The sequence below is a fragment of the Canis lupus genome, chromosome 21 (assembly GCF_048164855.1).
Source record: "Canis lupus baileyi chromosome 21, mCanLup2.hap1, whole genome shotgun sequence".
Lineage (NCBI taxonomy): Eukaryota > Metazoa > Chordata > Mammalia > Carnivora > Canidae > Canis > Canis lupus.
Genome location: NC_132858.1, coordinates 9,662,336 through 9,675,403, shown reverse-complemented (window position 1 = coordinate 9,675,403; position 13,068 = coordinate 9,662,336). Strand labels below are relative to the sequence as shown.

Below are 13,068 nucleotides of genomic sequence, written 5' to 3'. Positions count from 1 at the left end.
TGGGTGATGCTGAGCTCACCCAGGATTGGGATGCAAGAGGGTTGGGGTCTCAGGTGTGAGGTTTGGTCACGATCTGGTCGTGGGGCTTCCTGGGTGCCTGTTTCCCAAGCGTCTCCTGTGCAACCAGCCCAGGGCATGGATGTGAGCCAGGCTGAGTGTGAGGCACCCTTGGGAGCTCTTGATGGAGCGTGAATCTGGTGGTGGCAGGTGGTCACCAAGATGTGAGGGGTCAGCATGCTGGGCTCAGTCTCCAGGGAAGACACAGAGGAGGACAGTGGGGGTGCAGGAGACCTCCTTGCAGGGGCAGAGGGTGGGGAGCAGGGACAGGAGCTCGGTGGGCCTGCTGACGGCCGGACATCCACTCTGGGCAGACGGGGGGACCGATCTTGGACTCAGGATGGTTTTGTAAAATCTTCCAAAACCTGATCTTTGATTTCGCACGTCTCTCCTTCCACCGTGTTAACTCGTCTTTTACGGAAGGGTCAGTTTGATGGTACATCTCTTGGGTTGGCTTCTGTGTGTGTCTGATTTCTTCCTGGTTTCCACGTGGGCTTACGGAACCCCAGCTTCCCAGCCGCGAAACCGCTCGTCTCTAGGTGTGCTGCCGGTCAGCGGGTCCCGGCAGACGACGGCTGTCCCACGACCACGGCCACCGTCACCATCCAGAAGGTTCCCACCGCCCCCGAGAGTCCCCCTGTGCCCCCTTGGCGGCTCACCCCCGCCCCCGCGCCCCCAGCACCTGGTAATCACGGATGTTTCCTGTCCCCGTCGTCTTGCCTTTTCCAGAACGTCATGTGAAAGGCATCCTGCGCTACGGAGCCTTTGTGTCTGGCTTCTTTCACTGAGCAGAATGCATTTGAGCTTCATCCATGTTGTGGCCTGCGTTCACTACTTTGTTTCCTTTTAATTGGAAAGGATAAAATGTACCACAGTTTGTTTATCTATTCACAGGCTGATGGACATTTGAGCTCTTTCCAGTTTTCGGCTGTTATGATTAAAGCCGCCCTGATTATTGCACACAGGTTTCGAGTAGCCCCATGTCTTCATTCCTCTTGGGTAAATCCCTCGGAGCGGATGGCCGGGTGGTGCGGTCGACGCTCGCTGACCTCGCTGAGAAACCACGAGCTGTTTCCCACAGTTTGCTCTGTGGGGCGTCGCCTTCCGTCCACGCACGACTAGCTCGGCGGCTCTGGGTGCTCGCCACCGCCCGGTCCGCACCCCATGGTTTCGGGGCATCTCCCAAGTGACCGGTGACACCGGGCTGACTGGCCACACGCATGCACGCTCTGTGACATCCTGCCCACACGAGGCACTGGGTCCTTTGTCTCACCAACGAGTTATAGGAGCTCTTCCTATTTTCCAGATAGAATTTTAGACATTAGACTCCGATGGTCAGATGTGCCTTTCCCCAATATCCACCCCCCAGCGCCCCCTCCGATCTGTGGCTTCGCTTTGCTCCCAACACTGTCTTTCGGAAGAGCTGACGTTTTTAATTTTGACGAAGTCCAATTTTTCAGGGTTTGGTGTTTTGGGTTTTTTTTCCCCCCCTTTAAAGGTTCATGTTTTTTGTATTCTGTCTAAGAAATATTTGCCTAATCCAAGGTTACAAAGGCTTTTCTTCTATATTTCTGTACAAATTTTCTAGTTTTACGTTCTGTGTTTATATCTGTGATTCATTTCAAGTTTAATTTTATACGCAGTGACAGGTATTAAATCTTTCCTGCATGTGGTTACCCAATTCTTCCAGTGCCGTGTTTCCATCGAATTAGTTTGACACCTTTGATGAAAATCAGTTGACCATATGCGTGGGTCTGCTTCTGGACTTTCTAATCTGTTTTGCCACTACCACACTGTCTTGATTAATATGACATTTATAGTAAGCCTTGAAATCAGGCTGTGTTAATCCCTCAATTTTGCTCATTTTCAAAAGTATGTTGGCAATTCTTCCAGTGCTCTCTGCATTTCCACCTAAAGCTGAGAATCGGTTAATTTCTACCAAAGAACCCTGCCGGAATTTTGATCAGCGCCGGGCCGCGCCGGCCACGCACTTAAGTCTGCTGCACGTCTTTGTAACATTGAGCTTTTCTGCTTCCTGCACACGATGTGTCCCTGCACTTATTTAGATATTTTTACATACCACTCATCCGTGTTTTATGGCTTTTAGTGTGCAGATCTCACACGTAATTTGCGTGGTTCGTTACTGTTTCGTGTTTCTGACACTGAAATGGTACGGTTTTCTCAATTTCACTTTCGAATTGTTTGTGGCTAGCATGTTGACCTTGTAGCCTGTGGCTCCGCTAACCTTATTAGTTCTGGAAGCTGCTTTTTTTTTTTGGGGGGGGGAGGTTGCTTTTTTAGGATTTTCTATGGAGATGATCGTGTTGTTCCAAATAAAGTCAGTTTTATTGTTTTCCTTGTCCATCCCCGTGCTGTTTGTTCCTCGTCCTTGCCTGATACGTTGGCTCTGCTTCCACCATCACGTTTAGTAAATAGGAGGGAGCGGTCCCCCACATCAGGTTCCTGGTCTTGGGGGGAGGTTTGGTCCCCCACCAGGAGGTAGGATCGCAAGCTGTGGGTTTTACACGTTGCCCGGTGAGGCTTCTTCCCTACTTTGCTGGGAAGAGTGGCTTTTGAGACTGGCTGTTGCATTTTATCTGATGCTTTTTTTCTATATCGTTGAGAAGGTTGTATGTGTTCTTTTTCCTTCATGAGTACAGTGACCAGCACTCCGTGATTTTCAGCGAGCAGACCAACCCCGGATTCTGCATATAAAGCCCACTTGGTCATGATGAGTTTTTAAAACATACATTGCTGGATTTGATTTGCTAAAATCTAGAGTTTTTGCATCTGTGTTCATGAGGGATATGGTCTGGTTTGTTTGCTCGTAACGTCTTTGCTTTTGGCATTAGGTAATCGGTTGGGAAGGGTTCCTGCTCCTCGGTTCAGGAAGAGTTAGGGCAAAATTGCTGCCTTCTTCACTGAACAGAACATGCAAAGCCATCGGGCCTGGGGCTTTCTCTGTGGGGAAGTTTTCGGTTAGAAATTCAGTTTCTTTCATGGGTTTTGGGCTATTCTGGGTATTTCTTCCTGAGTAACTCGTGGTAGCTTGTTCTCTGATATTTGTCTCCAAGGACTGGGAGCCCACCCCCACCCAGGGCCTGTCCCCTCTGGGAATGTGGGCACTGGGGGCTGTGGGGGGGGACCCTCCTTGGTGCTCTGACATCAGCTGCAGGCTGATGGCTTGTGCCCCAGAGCCACTCCAAGCCCCCTCAAGCCCCTCACTGCAGCCGCCCAGCTGGGCACCCCTGTGGACGTGCTGGTGACAGGACGCAGTGGGGGGGGGAGGGTGCTGCAGATCAGACCTCCTCTGTTTCCTTCCAGCCCTGCTCTCGGGAAGGCCACCCCTTCTCAGAGGGATGAAATTCAAGTAGACAGCCCTTGGAGCCCATGGCACTTCTGCTTTTGTCTTACGCTTTTACTCTGTAAACTCCAGCCCTAAAACAACATACATCCTTCTGAAGCTGTTCACATATTAGCTCTTAAAACAGCAAAATCCGTGCACAATTTCCTCCCAATCCCTTAAAACATTCCTGAAAGAAAAAAAAAAAACTGTTTAAATTCACCGCCTGTCATTAAAATCTCTGGATGTGCGGAACCGGGCGAGGTACCCAGCAGTTGGGACCCAGAGGAGCGGGGACTCGGCACGCGCACCCTGTGAGGCCCTCCCCCAGGGCGGCAGCCCCCCGACCGCCGGGTCCTCGGAGCCCCTCAGCCTCTGCTAAAGTCAACACCGTTCAAACCAAGGCAGAGCCTTTCAGCACTTCAACCAGATAATTAGAAAGGGTTTTCATCCCCGAGTCTCTCTTGGTTTGGTAAACTTCTCGTTCTGGGTAAATTCTTAAATAAGACATTTTTAGAAGCTTGGGCTCTCAGCAAATAAAAACACCGCCTCCCCCTCTGCCCTCCTCACCCATCCCAGCCAGCTAAGGTGGCCATCACAGGGGGTGGAACTTCTCTGGGGTTAACAGCCCTCAGCTGTGAGGTTCCGGGGCTGAAAATAAACCCCATTTAGCTGGCCCATAGACGGAAATAGCCCTGTCTGGGGAAGACGGGGGATTTGCTTTAAATACGTGTAAAGCTGGCTGCTGGGCGGCTAATGGTGTCTGCAGCCGGGCACGGGCGGTCTCTGGGCCTCCTGCTCCCCCACCACAAATTGCAGGGTGGCCCGCCCGGCTACTCCTGCGTGCGAGGCCCCGGGTGTGATTCACGGAGCTCCTGGCCCCAAGGCCACGCAGTGGGGCTCAGTGGGGGGTTCAGGATCTGCTTTCTGGAAAGCCCTACCTGCCTTTTTGACTCTTTAGAGCACAGGACACCGCACCCCTGCCCCCAACACACACACATACCTACCTTTTCCTGCCCCGGGGCCTTTGCTTTGGCTAATTGTCAGGCTGGGATGCCTCTTCTGGTATTTGGGGTTCTGTCTTCAGAGCTGAGATTTTTCCATGGAGTGGGGAAGGCACAGGACAGTGTTTGCCTACACAGAGATACTGTCTTGCCAAGGCCTGCAGGACCCCTTCCCAGGAGGAGAAAGCTTTGGGTCCTGTGACCTGGACATGTGCAGGGACCTTTGTCCAGCCCTTGGTCTGACCTTGAAGATAACCCAGAGCCCCTGGGCACCAATGCTGCCCCTCTCAGGCCAGAAGTCTGTGGTCAAGGTGTCAGCAGGTGGATTTCTTCTGAGGCTCTGAAGGGAGCTCTGTCCCAGCTTCTGGTGGTTGCTGGCTATCTGCGAGGTTCCTTGGCTCGTAGATGCATCACCCGGTCTCTGCTCTATCCTCACACGGTGCTCTTCCTGTATGTACCCATCTCCCCACTATTTGTTAGGGTGCCAATCATATTGGATTAAGGCCCACTCTAATGACCTGGTCTTAACTAATTACATCTGCAAAGACCCTGTTTCCAAATAAGGTCCCAGTCACCAGTCCTTGGGTACAGGACTTCAGCACATGAGATTCGGGGAGGTACACTTCAATCCTGAACCATGTCTGGACCAGGGGAGTGGGCTGGGCTTATGAAGTGGGGGACATTGGGGATCATTCTGACCTGTCCTCTTCTGGCACAAGAAGTAGGCAGCCCTTGGGGACTCTTGTCACTCATTGTACTAATGGTTCCCGGCCTGCACCATGGGCTTGGCACTGTGCTCAGAGCCAGGGACTTGGTCAGAGAGAGACAAGAGAGGTCCCTGTGCTCAGGAATTCTTGATAATGGTGTAGGGTTTCATGAAATCTATGAAAAGTGATGTTGGGGAGCCATTGATGGGGGTTTAGGGACAGGGAGGAGGTGAAATCACAGAGAAACTCCTGTCTCTCTGGGGATGAAGCCATCATAGGGGAAACTACAGTGGAACTGCCTCAGATTGGAGTGGGTGTGATTATAAGTGTCAGAAACATAGGGCACAGTGATGAGATGAAACAGTTCAGTGAAGTGTCCACAGAGGAACAAGGAGGGAAAGGGTAAGATGTTGATCACTTCCCCATCTTGAAGGAAAATAAAATAACAACATAAAATAGCAATAGTAGGATGGGAAAATAAAGCTTATGTATCCAGTTTTACATTAAATGAATGGCTGAAGTAACTCTATTAAAAAGCAGGACTATGAGAAAGGTTTCTATTTTTATTTTTAACAAATGTGTTTTCAAGAGGAATTCAGTAAAGCACGCTGATAATGGACACTTGAAAAACACAGGACCAGCCAAAGCAATGCCACACAAATACATGCAAAAGCAGAGTGCACACTGTCAATGTTGAGACAAGCCCACACGAGGTATCACTTCTGGAGGAGATGTAATTGTGGACTCTGATATGTCGAACAGCATAAAACATTTATTTATTTTTTATTTTTTTAAAAAGATTTTATTTATTTATTCATGAGAGACACAGAGTGAAAGAAAGAGGCAGAGACACAGGCAGAGGGAGAAGCAGGTTCCATGCAGGGAGCCCGACGTGGGAGTCGATCCTGGGTCTTCAGGATGACGCCCTGGGCTGAAGGCAGCGCTAAACCACTGAGCTACCCGGGCTGCCCAGCATAAAACATTTATAAAACAAAAGCTACTGGAAATGCAGGGCAAAATCAGTGAAATAGGATCACTGCAAGAGACTTTAACACACCGCTTAGAATAGGACAGTTCTGGCGGACACAAAATAAGAGAGGGTGTAGACAGTTTGTGTTGCAGGGGATTCTAATGGTAATCTGAAATGATGGTTACCTACAGCCGTGTAACAAGCATCCCCAAACCCTTCAATACCTGTCCCGAGGGCTCACCAATCTGCAGTGAGCAGGGCTTCGTGGGGACAGCCCCATTCCCGCTCTGCCTGGCCTCAGCCGCAGGCTGTCAGGGTGGCAGGCCCACCTGTTTCCCAGGGCTGCCCCGGGGTACACAGCTTCCTCACTGCTTGGCACCCGGGACGGGAGGTGGGCAGGCCTGGAGAGTGGGCAGTGTTATTCCACCGCCTTCTTTTTGGTGCATGGAGTTCAGATGCAGCGGGAAGAGTGGTGAAGAATCTTGGGGCTGTGTTTTAAAACCAGCACCGTAACTATGGATCGTGATATTAGAGATGTTCTATTTACTTATGCCTGCGGAACATCTGTAAAGCCAGTCATTTCTCCTGGCTGGGAAGAAGAACCTCACATACTTTGAGAAGTTAATATATAGTTGGCTGCGATCAGAACCCCATACAATTAGAAATAAACAGCTACCAGGTTACCACAAAGGCCCAGCCATTTGGGAATTAGCAGTGCTCGTCTCACTCACCGTCAGGACCAACAGGGGATGAATGTGGAGCAAGCACGCTATGTAAGGTTATGGAAAGCAGATCCTTCCTCATGGTAGGAAGCACTTTCCTGGCCTGCCCCCCACCCCCAGCACTGATTGTGGACACTTTTATACTATTGCCCACATTTGCTTAGCAAGTAGCTTTCTTGTATTGGGAGTGTTGTCTCCCTACATGGGTTAAAATTCACTCATTAAAAGCAAATAATAGGTAGAATGTGTACATTACACACACACACACACACACACACACACACACACACGCATGTATTTACTGAATGCCTCCTGGGTGCCCACCCTTTGCCAGGTGCTCTGGGGGTGTCCAGGGGCCATGTAGCTGCTTCATCAGAGTCTGTGATGAGCCTGTTCTGGGCAGGGAGAAGACAGCTGCCCTGGGGGCCACTTCCTGGCCACATCTTCCTCCCCCAGCCCAGTCAGATGTTCTGGGAGTGGCCAGGCCCTGGTCCACCTCCTGACCTCAGGAACACCCAGGTGGGGAGGGAGCAAGCAGTCCTTAGGCGCCCCTGCAATGCTGGCATGCGGTCTGAGACCATGAGCTGGGTCCCAGAACTGGGGCCCCTTGCCCAACCACTGGAGGCTTGTGTGACTGAAGTGGGCCTTGGTATGTCACCTGCAGTCCAAGGGAAGTAAAGTGATCAGGGAGCTCCCTCTCCCACTGCGGGTGGGTGGCCTCTCCTCAGAGGCTGAGCCAGGTGGCCTGGAATCTGAGGACGTGCTAGGGCTGCAGGTGTGCTGGAGTTTCTGGTCTGGTCTTACCCTCCCTGCTCCCCGAGTACATGCATCACCATGAGGCGCAGACCCCTTTGCAAGTGCCAAGGGGGATGGGCATTGGGGTTCACAGGTGCCTGCAGAGCTCTGGACAGAGGAGGCGGCAGGCTGGAGGCTGAAACAGAGCTGGGGAGGCTTCTGCAGGGGGGCCAGCCTGAGCTTCAGGCCATAGGTGCACTTGTTCAGAAGTTGTCCTCCATTCTTCTTGCTTCCTCAAAGGCTGTCTGGCCCCCCAGAGGATTCCCTGGGATGCCCAGGCGTGGAGCAAGTGCCCTGTCTGTGACTCAAGACCCCTACAGCCTGGCCCCAGTGACCACCGAGCCTGTGCAGCTGTAACAACACATTTGAATGTGAGGCCAGGTGGTGGTATAAGGGGACCCAGGGGCCTGACCCCAGCTACGGGGTTGAGGAGTGGGGGTGCCTGGAGCCTCCCTATACCCCCAGGTGGCTGCTTAGGGGGCACACAGGACTGGAGGAGGCAGCCAGCCGCCCACCAGGCTGGACAGCAGGCCTCCCTCGAGCTGGGTGCTCGGGCAGTGGCCCCGCACCAGGCCAGGGGGCCAGGCGGCAGCTGTTGCCCGCGTGTAGGGCGGGGCTGCTGGGCAGTTGGGAAGATCCATCCCTGTGGTGACAGAACGAGTCTTATGGCCTCTCCTGCTTGGCCTGCAGAAGGGCCACCCCAGGCAGTTGGCGGGGGGTGGGGGGACAGTTCTTGGGGGAAAGTGGCCCAGCGCCTTCTGAGTTGCCCCAAACCTGTAACAACCTTTCATGGGGGAGGGGGCAGCCCCCGGGGCAGCTAACCTGTCCAGCTCTCAGCCTCCGGCCAGGGGGCATCTACCTCTTCAGTGTCTGGTGACTCGTGGGGCCCTCATGGAATTTGGGGGGGGGTTGGCCTGTCGAGAGGCTGCAGGGGAGCCCCAGAGCACCAATGACTTCAGGCAGGTGGGCCCCACCTATGTGGGGGTGGGGATCCATGTCCCACACACAGGGAAATGGGGCCTGGAGTGTGGCACCCACCCTGGGTGAGGAGATGCTAGGGAAGAAGCAGGCATGTCCTGCCTAGAGTTTCTCATGTGGCCCTTCGAGTACCAGCTGGGTGCCGTGCTGGGGCTCAGCACTGAAGGCAGGCCCCGGCCTTGGGGGGATGGCCGAGGAGGTGGGGAGGGGTCCCCTGGGCTGGGATGAGTCCACTGCCTTGGCAGGAGGCAGGCCAGGCCAGGGAGACACAGATCAGGTCAGGTGGAGGTGCTGAGGCTTGGGGTGCATTGTCAGGGTCAGGGTTGTGCTGCAGGCAGCTTGAGGGTCCCGAGCCAGGCGTGGGGCCTGTAGGGGTGGCAGGGTGGCATGCCGGCCCCAGACCAGGTCGGGAGTGCTCCACCTGTCCATCCTGCACCCTCCTCCCCACCTGCCCCTGGGAGGTCCCTTCTACCTGGGGGCCGTGAATGCACCCCTGTCTTGTAGGTCCTTTCCACAGACCGGAGGGACTCGTCTCATCTCAGCCCCCTACCGCCCCAAGAGGTAGACACCACCAGGGACCCCCATTTGATAGATGAGGATGCTCGGGTATTGGAAGGGTTGAGTGGCCCACCAGGCTGATCCTGTCTCCTGCCGTCCTGTGGGGGGTGGGGGCTTTCAGGGGCCTGGCCTGCCCCACTGTCCCAGCCTGGAGCTCCCCTCAGGCAGCAGGGCCTCCTTCCCTGTCCTCCCAGTGGCTGATGCAAGGCCTGGCCCACAGGCTATGTTGAGCAGGGACCGGACCTGTTAGGGCCACCTCAGGGAGCCAGGAACCCAGGCAGGAAGCGGAGGGGTCCAGGGCCAAGGTTGTGTGGCTACACATTTGCAGGTCTGTGGGGCCAAGGGGAAGCAGTCAAGCAGCAGGGCTCCCCATGGCCAAGGGGGGAGCTGACAGGGAGAGGCAGGAGGGGGGGTAAGCTCCCTGGTGGGGTCTGGGAACCACGACACCCGCCTGGTGCAGGCCCCCTGCCCCCTCTGCTGGGTGCGCCGGGGCGCCTGTCCGAAGGTGGGGCAGCTCTGGCAGGGTGGGGCTGGTGTCCCCCGGGGTGGGTGGCAACTGTGCACCGAGGGCTCCAGCTGTGCCCAGCACATGTCACCGTGAGGCCCATGAGCCCTCACCGCGGGCGCGCGGCTGGGAGCAGCTGGCCACAGGCAGTCCGCAAACAAAGGGTGCTTTGAGCAGCCTGCACGCCTGCTTCGTGCTCTCCGGCCAGCTGACTGTCCTGGGAATGCCGGGACCAGCTCCCTCTGTGGCTTATCGGGTCCCACTTGGAGGTAGAACAGCTGGGCTGGCCCCGAAGCCCGCCGTCCGGGCTCTGTGCTGGAGGGACCACAGCCCCCCATGGGGATGCCTCCTGGCCCAGGGCTGGCCTGGTTTCCCAGGCCTGTGGGAAGAAGGGAAGACCCCCATGCCGGTCAGCCACACCCCTGCCCTGATGGGTGGCCCGGTCTGTCCCCACGTCCACCCCCTCTCAGGTCTCTGGGCCCTCTTCTCTGTCCAGCGAAATCCCATTTGCCCTGGAAAGTTCAGGTGTCCTTCTCCCCAAGGAGGCCTCTGAGGGGGCCAGGAGCTTCTGGGGATGCACATGCCCGAGTTGGCCACGTCTGGCATCCACGGGGCCACTAGGGAGGCTGTTGTGCCTTTTGTCCTTGGCTCCAAATCCTGCCCTTTGTCATCCACCAGACAACCCGCAGCCCCCACCACCCCACAGTCCCTGACACTTAATCCTAGGTGGCTGGTCTTCCACCTCTCTTTACAATTTTTCACATAAAGATAGTGGGGCAGTAACATCAGAGACCCCTGGGATGGGGCGGGGGGGTCTGTGAGCCTTCCTCTACTGGTCAGCAGAAGAAAATGTATCTTCCACCCAAAGAGTGGGGACGTGAGCTCAGCTAATCTCAGCGGGTTTAACCTTGGGGCCTCTTGCTATCTGTCCCATGTGAGCGGTTCGTGGCGGGATGCTCCCGATGCTGCTAAATCATGCCGTGCCCGCAGCGCTGAGCCTCAGAACTCGTGGGCTTTGGACAATCTTCCCGCCCATGAGGATCCACTGGCTGATAAAGAAGGAGAACAGTAGATAAGGCCCCAGCGACCTTCATCCTTCTCTGGGAGCTGTGGGTCCACAGAGTTACGAAACGCTTGAGTAATCGCAAACCTTTCCCCCGTGTGCACTCACGGCAGAAGAAACCAGATAAGCACCTGCTCTTCGGAGCCTTTATCTCGGCTCCAGGGATTGGCAGGTCTGCTGTCACAACACCGTTACCCCCAAACACCGAAGGCAGGTGCGGGCCGGCGTGTCTGTGTGCCGCCCGTACCCTCCTGTGACTCTGAGCTTTTTTTCCTCAGTGGGGTGGGACCTAGTGTCAGGTCCTCAGAATGGCAGGCTTTCAAGTGAGGACCTCACGGTGACGTACTGGGGGCAGCGTGCCTGTGCCCTGGCCTGTCTGCGTCCTGGGAGCCCCTGCCTGTGCCCTGGTGACACCACGATGAAACAGGGTGAGGGGATGTTCAGGGACCCCCACTCAAGGCCCCCGCCCTCTGCAGGTGGCTTCCCCCTCCACCCCCACAGAAAGGGACCCGGTGAAGTGCCTGGCATTTTGTGGTGCGGCATTGACGCTCAGGTCCCAAGAGCAAGCAGCGGCTGTGAAGACGGGGACTCGGGGCCCAAGGGTGGCCGTGCGGTGATGCTCCCAGCTACCGCGGGGTGACGCTCAGGGCCCATCCTTCTAGGCTACCCTGAAGGTTGAGGGCAAGGCCCAGTGAACAGGCCCGGGCTGTGCCTGCAGGGCCCCACGGCGCACGTCTGTGTTGTGGTAAAACACACATAGCACCACGTTCAGCGTTCCCGGGTAGCGGCATGTCGTGCGTTCACAGTGTTGTGCAACCACCATGCCCCTGTAGTTCCAGAACTCTCCTGTCCTCCTGAAGGAATGCCCCGAGCCATGGGCAACTGCCCCCCTCCCTCCCCCTGCCCCTCACATGCACTAATCTGCTTTCTTTTTATGGAATTGTGGTAAAGAACACATACCGTACAACTTATCATAACTGTGTCTAGGTGCACAGCTCAGGGCCACTACGCACATTCACACTGTTGTGCAACCATCCTCACCAACCATCTCCAGAAGTTTCCATCATCCCAAACAGAGACTCTGTCCCCAGGAGACGCTGACCCCTGTCCCTCCCCCTGTGACCACCATCCACTCTCTGTCCCCAGGAGACACTGACCCCATCCCTCTCCCTGTGACCACCATCCACTCTCTGTCCCCATCCCTCCCCTGGCCCTGGCACCTAGTGTTCCACTATCTTTTTGAAAAATTTCAATTTATTTAAACTAAAAAAGCAAAACAGTTCATCACTCATTTCTCCCCTGCCCCAAGCTGCACCCCCACCTCTGGCGACCCCAAATCTCCAAGTCCATGGGCTTAGTTTCGTGTGTATATTTGGATTCCACGTACAGCCGAGCTGTCTGACTTGCGCCACTGACCGGGATGCCCTCGAGCCCCATCCGTGGTGTTGCAGATGATGGGATCTCATTCTTTCAGTGGCTGAGTGATAGTCCACTGTGCACACACCACCTCCTCTTCGTCCATCCATCCATCGATGGGCAGGGGGCTGCTTCCATATCGATTGTGGTCAGCAATGCAGCCATGAACGTGGGCACGCAGGTGTCTGTTTGAAATAGTGTTTGGTTTCTTTCTGGGAAATACCCAGTGGTGCAATTGCTGGTCGTAGGGGAGCTCTGTTTTTAACTTTCTGAGGACCCTCCACACCATACTCCACAGTGGCTGCTCCAGTCTGCATTCCCAGCCGTGCAAAAGGTTCCCCTTTCCCCACATCCTCACCAACACTTGCTGTTTCTCGTGTTTTTGATTCTAGCTGTTGTGACGGGTGTGAGGTGGTATCTCACTGTGGTTTTGATTTACGTCTCCCTGAGGATGAGTGGGGTTGGTGTCTGTTGATCCCCTGCGTGTCTTCTTTAGAGAAACGTCTGTTCAACCCATTTTTTAATTGGGTTCTTGCTTAGGAAGTATGTTCTTGAGAACACTTCTGACTTAGACAGACAGCACGGCTATGAGCCACCCCGTAGCACCCGCCACCGGTAAGACCCACAGGAAGAGCCCAGAAAGGCCTGGACTGAGATTCACCAAGCAACACAGGTGGGAATGGGGGGCTCAATAGCCACTTGGTCCCCCCACGGCGAGGAAATGCTTGGGTCTGTACCTTGGTCTCTGCACCCACCCTGACTCATGGGCCCCTCATCCATGAAGCTGACTGCAGCCAGGAGGCGGCCTTGCTTTTTCTGTGTGATGGTGGGAGGGGTCCCTCTGTCCCTCTGGTTTGGCTGCAATGTCAGCGAGGTCCCTGACACCAGCGTAGCCTCTCTCCTTGTACCTGCAGGGCAGAGCTCAGGGCCATGCACCAACAACACCAGAG

At 55.1% G+C, this 13,068-nt stretch overlaps 1 protein-coding gene across 3 annotated transcripts in view; it reads left to right on the top strand.

The window, feature by feature from the left end:
• KCNQ1 (potassium voltage-gated channel subfamily Q member 1) overlaps positions 1–13,068 on the top strand; it is a 323,097-nt gene that overhangs the window by 65,203 nt on the left and 244,826 nt on the right. The gene's annotated exons all lie outside the window — the stretch shown is intronic.